Source organism: Choloepus didactylus, chromosome 5 (assembly GCF_015220235.1).
Source record: "Choloepus didactylus isolate mChoDid1 chromosome 5, mChoDid1.pri, whole genome shotgun sequence".
Classification (NCBI taxonomy): domain Eukaryota; kingdom Metazoa; phylum Chordata; class Mammalia; order Pilosa; family Megalonychidae; genus Choloepus; species Choloepus didactylus.
Genome location: NC_051311.1, coordinates 159,224,500 through 159,234,165, shown reverse-complemented (window position 1 = coordinate 159,234,165; position 9,666 = coordinate 159,224,500). Strand labels below are relative to the sequence as shown.

Here is a 9,666-nt window from a genome sequence, read left to right as displayed (position 1 = left end):
GGAAGACCTCACACCATTAGGAACTTTGGGGTGTCTCAGTAAGAGGGTCTCTCTTAGGACTTACACAGAAAAGCTCATGTATCTAATACATTTACAATGTATCTAATACATGTTACAAGATACCAAATCAGCCTAAAGATTATATTTCTATTTACCAGTAATGAGCAATCTAACTTTTTCTGCATTTTGGGTAGAGACTGTCTATTTCTTAAGTCAGTGGCTTGTTGCATCTTTTGGGTGGCAAACTGGCGGGCTTCAAGGCTTTGATTCTGGTCCATGCCCTATGTTTTACTCTTGCCAGTTTTGCATCGCTGGGGAAAAAGGACATGCATCAGAAAATCCCTCAGCAATTCCTCTTTCAATTACCCACCAAAGTTGGTTCAATGTCAATGTTTACGCTATTTTGAGTAACACCTTGAAACATTTTTGTTAAACTCCACTTTTATTATGACTGTCTCCTTAAGTAATAATGAATGATCTCAATGTTTTTGTAATTCACTGTTCATTTCCAAAGTATTCCAGTCGTGGTCAGGAAATCTTCATTTCTAAATCACTTCAAATCATGGAATAATCCCAAATTATATACTCCTATCAGTAATCAGTATAAATATATTAATACATTCTCTTTTATATTTTTCCAGTTGGGAGATCTTGGTGAAGGTGATGAATTCAACCATATGAACTGATTTACTTCTTAGGAAAAACTTTTATTTCAAGGATACATTAATGTCTGTGATAGCATAGCCTGTTTTGCAAGCTTTAGTTTTCTTCTTAAGTATGAGCTGTCAACACACTCAAATTAGGGTCATCCAGAAGAACCCATATCTAGAAGACTTTACAGAACATGAAGAGTTCACCAAGAGAGGTTAAGCTATCATGGCTTTCCTCCTACTCAGGTGGAGGAAGTAGGATGCCTTTGTTTCAAGTGTTGCAGCGATGTCTAGTTATGTGTGAAGACAGGGGAAAGAAAACAAAACTCTATCAGAAGTCAGGCAACTAGCTCAAAATACTGACGAGTTTCAGTCAATAGAGGAGGATTTGCAGTACTGTAAATCATTCAGTTTAGTGGAGATCCTAGAACTAAATCAACTGGAGTTTTTGCATGTTTTGCTGTTGCTGCTACAGCTTTTAGATAAGGCAGCTATGTCTTAGCTACTGGATCTTATGAAAGGCTGAAATAAGAAACAGGCCTCTGAGGAATTCCATGTCATTGAGTCAGTACCCTGTGCCTGTCCAGATCTTCAAAGAACAGAAAGAGAAAAGAAGAAGTGGATCTGAAACCCTGGAAACAAACTTATTGTACATAGTTGTGGTACCAGTCTCTGTGCTTGCGGTAAGCAGGCTTCTAAAATGGCCCCAAGATCGTAGTTCTCCTTGAGTGTAGGTGGATCTGACCTAATCAGATGGGCCCTTTTAAAACAGGATTAGAGATCAGAGACCACGTGTCTAAATTCTGAAATTTAGTCAAGGATCTGGAAATTGCAATTTAGCTAATTGTTCCAGTTTGCTAATGCTGCCATTAAGCAAAACACCAGAAATGGATTGACTTTCATAAAGGGTGTTTATTTGGTTACAAAGTTACAGTCTGAAGGCCATAAAGTGTCCTAGGTAAGGCATCAACAATTGGGTTCCCTCCCTGAAGGATGGCCAATGGTGTCCGGAAAACCTCTGTTAGCTCGGAAGGCACGTGGCTGGCGTCTGCTTGCTCCCCGGTTGGGTTTCAAAACGGAGTTCTCCAAAATGTTGCTCTTGGGGTGTTTTGTCTTCTCTTAGCTGCTGCTGCTCTTCAAAGTGTCACTCTCAGTTTGCTGTGCGTCTGGGCCCGTGTGACTCTTTTTAAAGTATTTCATTGATCCAATAAAGACCCACCCTGAATGGGTGGAGCAACACCCCCATAGAAATAATCCAATGAAAGGTCTCACCCACAGTTGGTTGAGTCACATCTCCATGGAAACACTCAAAGGATTCCAATCTAACCAATACTAATACATCTGCCCCCACAAGACTGCATCAAAGAACATGGCGTTTTGGGGGACGTAATACATCCAAACTGGCACAACTAATATATTAAATTTTTATGATTTATAGCATAGTAAGAATGTCATAAAATTAAATCCTTTAAAATGCACACTTTGTCATTCCATTTAGAGCACAATTCTATATGTATAATATTTAATTTTAAACAAGTAAAGGGAAAAATGGCTACTTTTCTCATTAAAACTATGTAGCTATTTTATGAAGCTTGAGTCATAATAAAATTAATTATGGTCTTAAATAATCCAAAATATTTGTGTATGGTAAACTAACATTTGAAGATTGAAGTACACCTAAACTTTCTTTTATCTTGGATCTAAAGACTTTTCTTCTTACCTCAGAGCTATAGAAACTAAAGTTCTTTTGTAAATACAGTTTTCAGTGTCCACAGAAAGAAACATGGCTTAATAACTTTTTCTTTCTTTCTTTTAGATATCTCTGACTGTTCCTCTGGACTAGATATTCAGAGAGTGCACACATAAAAACTGAATTGTCTGAGTTCCTTTTTGATCAGTTAATCTTTAAAGTTTCCCAAGAGAGGTAAAAAGAGAGCAAGAGGCATTAAAAATAAAAATAAATAAAAATAAAAAAGAGGCAATTATAAAATTGTAGAAGGATGATTATGTTCTCTGTGCAAATATAAGGAAGAGTGTTTAGATGTAGAAAAGCAAATTTTGTTATATACATACGAAACAGCTGCTTTTGACATAAGTTGGGCCCTTGACAATCTTATCTAGCAGTACTATTAAAAAGCCAGCAATTGAGAATCCTTCCAGGATAGAAACATAGGAGGGGATGCCTATGTCAAACAAAATGATGTCTTTTGGGTAAACAAGACAATCTCCTCATGAAGTTTCTTCACTTTTTGTTCTAAGGTACTTCTCAAGTGAACAGTCTACATACTCCATGTCCAAAGCTCCCTAAAGTTACTGCTGTAATTTAAAATTGTCCCTGGTGAAATTGTGCCAATGAGAGAGATAAGCATGCATAAACTTAAACCAAGAAAGCATGCAGAAAGCAGGCATTTAGCTTGGAAGAGACATGATTTTAGACTAAGAAGACCCCATGAGAACTGAATGGTCTGTAAGGCATGTGGTTGTATAACTTCATGTCTTCACATCTTGGCCACAGGACAATTGTCACTGATAAGGGGCTGGACAAAGCCTCCTGATTTCTGGCAGATAAAGCTATACTATGCTGTTCTTAGGGATGCAGAAACAAGGCTGAGGAAAATGTCCTTATAAAGCTTCATAATGGTGACCAAGGGCAAAGTCTGTCCAAAGGACACCTGTGTGAGGAGAACTTCTGATCTCCTTAGCCCCTGAGTCTTATAGACAAAAAAACATTCAAGATGTCAGAGAAGCAGATAGACCATGGATGTGGGAAATGGGACAGTTCTGTAATTGGGTGTCTTAACAAATTTTATGTATAGAATGGGCAGGATGAATCTCAGCTGGAGTTGTGACTGGTAAGCAAGCAGCAGTCATTCATATTGACCAGGATAAGGGGATGTTTGGCCATTTTTATGGTTAGGACAATGTTTAGGCTTTTGTCCGTTCAGACACAATTACAGAGTATTTCTTGTTTCAGTACTGATGGATTTCAGACACAGAGGGGTCTTGTCTGTGAGATTATGTATATTCTAGGCCAAGACAAAGGCCTACATGGCAGGACCAGTTCAGCTCCTGGAAGTAAGGGGCTGATTTTTTTTCCTCTCAACATGTCTTTTGTTAAAACCTTGGAGCTGAGGGTTTATGTCTGCCATAAAATATAGTTACTAAAGTTTAACTGACTGACAGTCAGATCAGGCTTAACTTTGCTTCAGAAAAAGTCCAACAGTTTTTTCTTTTTCATATAAAGATATTGATATGTGTCCCCACAACAATTTTACACCACCTTAGGGAGACATAAATTAATCCCATGTCCTCACACATCACTTTTAAAAGGCATGAGCTTAATGTTTTTCTTTTAATATTTTTGGGACAATATTTGACTCTTCACACAAATCATAATGTAACACGTTGGCAACCAACAATTGTTCATGAATAACAATGCCCACACAATAAATAAGATTTGAATAATGGATAAAAGCAAGAAAGCTACTCTTCGTTCTAGAAATTGCAGTGGCTCCATATAGAGAGATTTTTTTAGCACTGTGCCCAGTAAAAGCCCAAATTAATAGCATTCAGTGCATCCAAAATTTTGAAAATCTCATTTCTTTTCACCAGATGCATTTCTAGCTAAGCCTGTGCATAATAACATAATCTCATCAATAATGCTTCACTGATGTAAGGAGTTTTATTTAAGAATGACTGAAATTTTCTATAGGTTGTCCATCTGCAATGCATCTTTCATGAACTTATCTTTTCCATATGCTATTGAATGTTTTTTAACCTCCCATTTCCTCTCTCCCACTTTCACCTTCTCCCCTTCAAGTCCTCCCCCCTGTGTCATAAAAGGTAGGTGTAACAATTTTCCATCCAGAGTATTAAAATGGCACATTGTTCAAACAAAAGAAAGGCTTTAATTTTACATCAATTATGTTGTAAAATTCAAAGTTTACAAGTTCACAGTAGGTCTTCACGTCCTTCCTTAAATAGTTCCTTGGACCATGCTAAAATATATTGAGTTTGTGCATATTGAAGAGTCAGGCAGAAAGATTAATAACAACTGTGTTCAGTGTATTTGCCTTTTCTTTTCTCCAACTATTGTGCAAGTATGTATAACTCTGAGGACAATAAAGCAAAGAAAGCTATTGTTAAATAGTAAGACCTGATCATTAGCCCCAGGACATCATTTATTCTCAAATCACCCAAATTTAAGAATTAAAGTTATTTATATATGGAGAGCTGAGGGTTTGGGTAAAAATATAAATAAGCATCACGGTTGCATGCAGTCAAAGTTGCCTGTGGAAGCCTCATTTGAATCAGCATTAATCACTGTGAAATCTCGATGTGATGGTTAAGTTCATGTGTCAATTTGGCTAGGTTATGGCATCCAATTGTTTGGTCAAGTAAGTGCTGGCTTGAATGTTGCTGTGAGGGTATTTCACAGATGGAGTCACATCACTAGACAGTTGATTGCATCTACAGATGATTGCATCTGCAATCAACAAAGCAGATTGCCCTCAGCAATGAGCAAAGTCTCCTCCTCCAATCAGTTGGAGGTCTTAAAGCTGGAATGGAGTATTTCTGAAGTCAGAAAGAAGAATTTTTGCCTTTTCTTCAACCAACCAACTTCTCCTGGGGAATACTTCAGTTGCTTTGGAGTTTCTAGCTTCCAGCCTGCCCTACAGAATGTGAACTTGCCAATCCCCATGGTCATGTCAGCCAATTCCTATATCCCTGTCTATCTATCTATCTATCTGTCTATCTATCTATCTATCTATCTGTCTAGAGTTTTGTTTCTTTGGAGAACACTGACTGATAAACCAGGGAATCTTACCCGACTATAAAATAATTAAAATATCCAGTGCACTAGAAAACCAGCATGACTTCATGCTGGTCAGAGTTCTGGAAATAATTCCCTTAATATTATCCCATGATTCTGTGATCCCTTGGAAAACCCTTGATTACTTCTAGGGAAAGTAGTTTGCCAGGTCAAAATTGACTAATACAGTCACCCGAGAAGCTGAAACTAAAATCCACTTCTTGCAATTTCGAAATCAGGTTGCTTAACTTTGCCCTGCACTCTATGTTTATGAAATTACTACGAATCATGACACCACCTTGCAAAATGCAGTTTTGAACACCTTTCTTCCCTAAGTCACTTAAGCTTGGATATCAGTCTTCTAACTTGGAAATAGTGATAAAGATGTATGTTGAATGCAGATGTTGGAAGAGTGAGAAAAGTGATATCTGGGACAGTGTCCAGGCGAGCTGGGGCCTCATCAGGCCTCTGCTTTATCAGCCTCCTTGGAATGTTAGGGAGAGTGTGGGAGGACAACTCTCAGGAGCCAAAACTCTTCTGAATATGCTTGTTTTATTAAGCAAATTTTTTTTTTTTTAATGTTAAAAAGGAAATAATTTTGCTAGGCACGAAAACTGTATGATCAGATTGCAATAATGTTCAAAAACGATCCCCGTGAATTTAGATTTTCATTCAAAAACATGTCTTCTAGAAGTTGCAGTCTCGTGTGCTTTTCTCAGATTCAGAGGCTATCTATCGGTGATAAATCAAACTGTCTGATGAATTGGATTTTTTGTCCTTTTGACCATTCCTTGAACTCTGTGATTAACCATTCATAAGTTTCCTTCCTGCATTCCACAAATACACTTGAACAGAGGAGAAATGTGCATTCCTTATCGGAAATGACACATTTGGAAATTTTATTTTAGATAAGCTGACACGATGATTGTGTCTTAAAGTCAACAAATTTCATTATTATTGGGTTCCACTGGAAGGAAACTAAATCACATTTGACAAGTGGTCGTTCTGCAGTTACTTTTATCACTAGAAGAGGTACACATTATTCTTCATTAGGTTTCTTTTTTCTGAAGTGAAAGTTTGCTCTCCAGAAATATTTATCATCTGAACGCTATCCATATAGAGACAATACTGAGATTTTACATCTCACCAAGCAACATTTAAGCTAGTAATATTAGCCTTTCTTTTGGGGTAAACATAATCATGTTGCAGAAATAAATCAACCCAAAAATCTAAGTGACACAAAATTAGAGGTTTATTTCCTTCTCATTTGTCCAGTACAGGTTGGCCAGAACTCAGCATCTCACAGTAACTCAGGAACTGAGGCTGATGATGGAGATTTCCCAATCTTATGATGTTGTCACTTCAAGACCTAGCTCTGTGTTTGCAGCCGCAAAGGAAGAAGAGAGTTTGGAAAACTTACCTTTGCTTCCCCCCCCCCCCACTTTTGCTTTTAACTCCCTCTGAAGGTAAATGACACATCATTTTAACCCAGTGCCTTGTGGACAGAACAAGCCACATGGCCCCTATAATCCAGCAAGGGGGCAGAATGGTCTCCCCATTTTCCCAGGAGGTGAGGAGAACTATATGTGGTGAGCTCCATTCATTTATCCATACCACATGATTAAATGGTAGCCACCTAGGGTGGTATTTGGTGGAAATCCATAGGAATTATTGGAAACCCATAACTTCTCTCTGTAGGAAGTAGTTTTTAGGACAGAGATGTTCCTTTTCCTTATCACAGCCCCTTGATGACAGCAGTTTCCTTAAGTCACAAGAACTTCTATAGGTCTCCAAGTCTTCCTAACTTGTCCCCCAATCTAGCCCGCCCTCAACTCCCCTAGAAGGAAGGTGCTATACAGCACGAGGTCTCTAATGTGAGCAGCTTCTTTCTCTAGGAAATCAAAGAAACTTTGCAAGTATGGTTTAGACCAAGATAGCCCCATGATGTGCAGTATGAAGAAAAGGAATGTTCAATATTAAAGAAGAATAGCAAATCTTAGAATAAATTAAATTAAATTAAACAGGGTTCCAAGAAAATTCAATATGCTAATGGTGTTGTGATCCAATAATTCTTTAATATGGAGACTACATTATTTTATGTAACTGTCTACAAACACTTGATACACAAAACATCCAAAAGAATCAGTGTGATCCCTTCTTTGCTACAACTCTTGGGTTTTCTCTGCCTGGAAAGGTATAGTTGCATGATACAATTTTAATACATGCTCCTACTCCCATGGCATTTTGTTACCACTCAGACACCCCTTTGTCTAAATCCCTTGGAGATCTTTGCATTCTTTCAGGATTTTCATCTTTGTCTCGACTTTATGCCATAATATTTAAAATGCCCTTGAATGAAGAAGTCCTGTTCTTGTTCTTGCCTGCTTGTTTCAAGCCTGGCTTCATGATAAAATCACCTGAAGTGTTACAAGAAAAAAAAGAAAAAAAAAAAAATCGCGGACTCCAGGAATTCTGACGTGATGGTTCTGTGGTGGGTCACAGTAAGACACGTGGGAGGGTTAAAAACCATGTGACAAGCTCTTGGCAGCTTGTCGCCTTCAGCCTCTTGACTCTCCAGTCCCCAGCGTGCCTGGTGGGACCCCCAGTGGCACTAACGTGGGTCCTCAAGGCGCTCTCCCTGCAGCGGTGGCCGCCGGCAGCGGGTTCTCCACCCGAGTGCAGCCCGCTCAGCCTGGACGGGCGCTGGGGGCCCGCGGTGCCGCTCGACCCAAGACTCGCCTGGGCTCCCAGTCGACCCTGCCCCAGTCTTGGTTATTAGTCCTCTATTCATGGCTTCTATATTTATGTTTCCCATTTGGGGTAAGTGCACTCGGTCATAGACTTGGCTACCGCCATCTATCATTCAAAGAAGGAAGAAAGCCAACAAATCTTGGGTTAAAGACATAATGATTTTCTGTTTATGAGAAATAAATCGTCTGGAAGCTTCCTGTTTTATGGGGAATTAACAGGAATTGATTCTGAGGACTCGCAACCCACTGCACCCGATGGCTAACTAACTATATATATAAAAAAAAAAAAAAAACAAGCAGAGTCTTAGAAACTACTGATTCCACTCGGACCTTAATGCCTGGATCTATTGAGGTTGATATTGTCATAACAGATTTCATATTTGACTCTAATAAGTCACAAAGTCTTTACAACGATATTGAAAAGTAATTTTAATATTATGTTGATGGCATCTTAAACCATGAAATCAATTTATTTTATTAAATCAACACATGTTCACCATAGGGGAAAAACCCACAAACATAAAAACACCCACAACCCCCCCCCCAAAAAAAATGCTAAAACATAAATGAGATTTTGATATGGTTTCCTTCTTTCCGTTATGCATTGTTTTCTTAAGGCAACTTAGTGAACGCTGTATAAACAATTAGGTATGCTTTCAACTGATATTACAGTTGACATATTTTATGTCATTTACTCATTTTACACAATATTCTTCCTGGATTTGTAATATTGAACTAAGGTTAATAACATTATTCAATTCTTTACCCAATATAAGTATTTATTTTGTATATATTATAAGTAAACAATACTGTGATAAACTTTTTTTGGGTAAATCTACATTCCCATTTTTATTGTTTCTTTAGGAGAGAATACCTAGAAAGGAAATTAAGGGGTAAAATTATATGAAATTTTTTTTTTGATTCCTGAAATACACTGAAAAATACTTATTCTCAAAAATTTACTAAATTCTCTCCCATACAGAGCAATACAAAAGAATATATACATTATTGTAATTTTCACTTATTAAATCAGCTACCAAACTGTCAGACCAGGTAGAATAAATAGCATCTGACTGATAATTGTTCATTTTTGGTGAGTACAGAAACTGAGTTTATTTTCATGTGATAATTGGTGAAGCACATTTCATCTTTGTGTATTTTCATTTGTTTTGCCAACTTTTCTTCTAGGATTCTGAAGAAGAAAGAACAGTAAATAGGCCCTGTCCATGTTTTAAGAGGTGGTATTTAATATTGCCCACTTGGGCAATATTCCCTGAGAGACAAGTGCATGAAAAGGACAGCACCAGCCTCAGAGCTCAGTGACATGAAACAGCAGAGGCTTTGGGCTACAATCCTGGTCTGTGCCCCGGTTAACTGTAACTATTTCCTGTTTAGTAGATGTTTTTGCTTTTGTGTTTGACAATTCGAGTTCTCTAAATTTCCGTTTCTTTGT

General features: G+C 37.9%; 1 pseudogene; it reads left to right on the top strand.

Annotated features, from left to right (window-relative positions):
• The first annotated feature begins 3,698 nt into the window (after nt 1-3,698).
• On the top strand, nt 3,699-8,303 carry LOC119535487 (annotated as a pseudogene).
• The last annotated feature ends 1,363 nt before the right edge of the window (nt 8,304-9,666 follow it).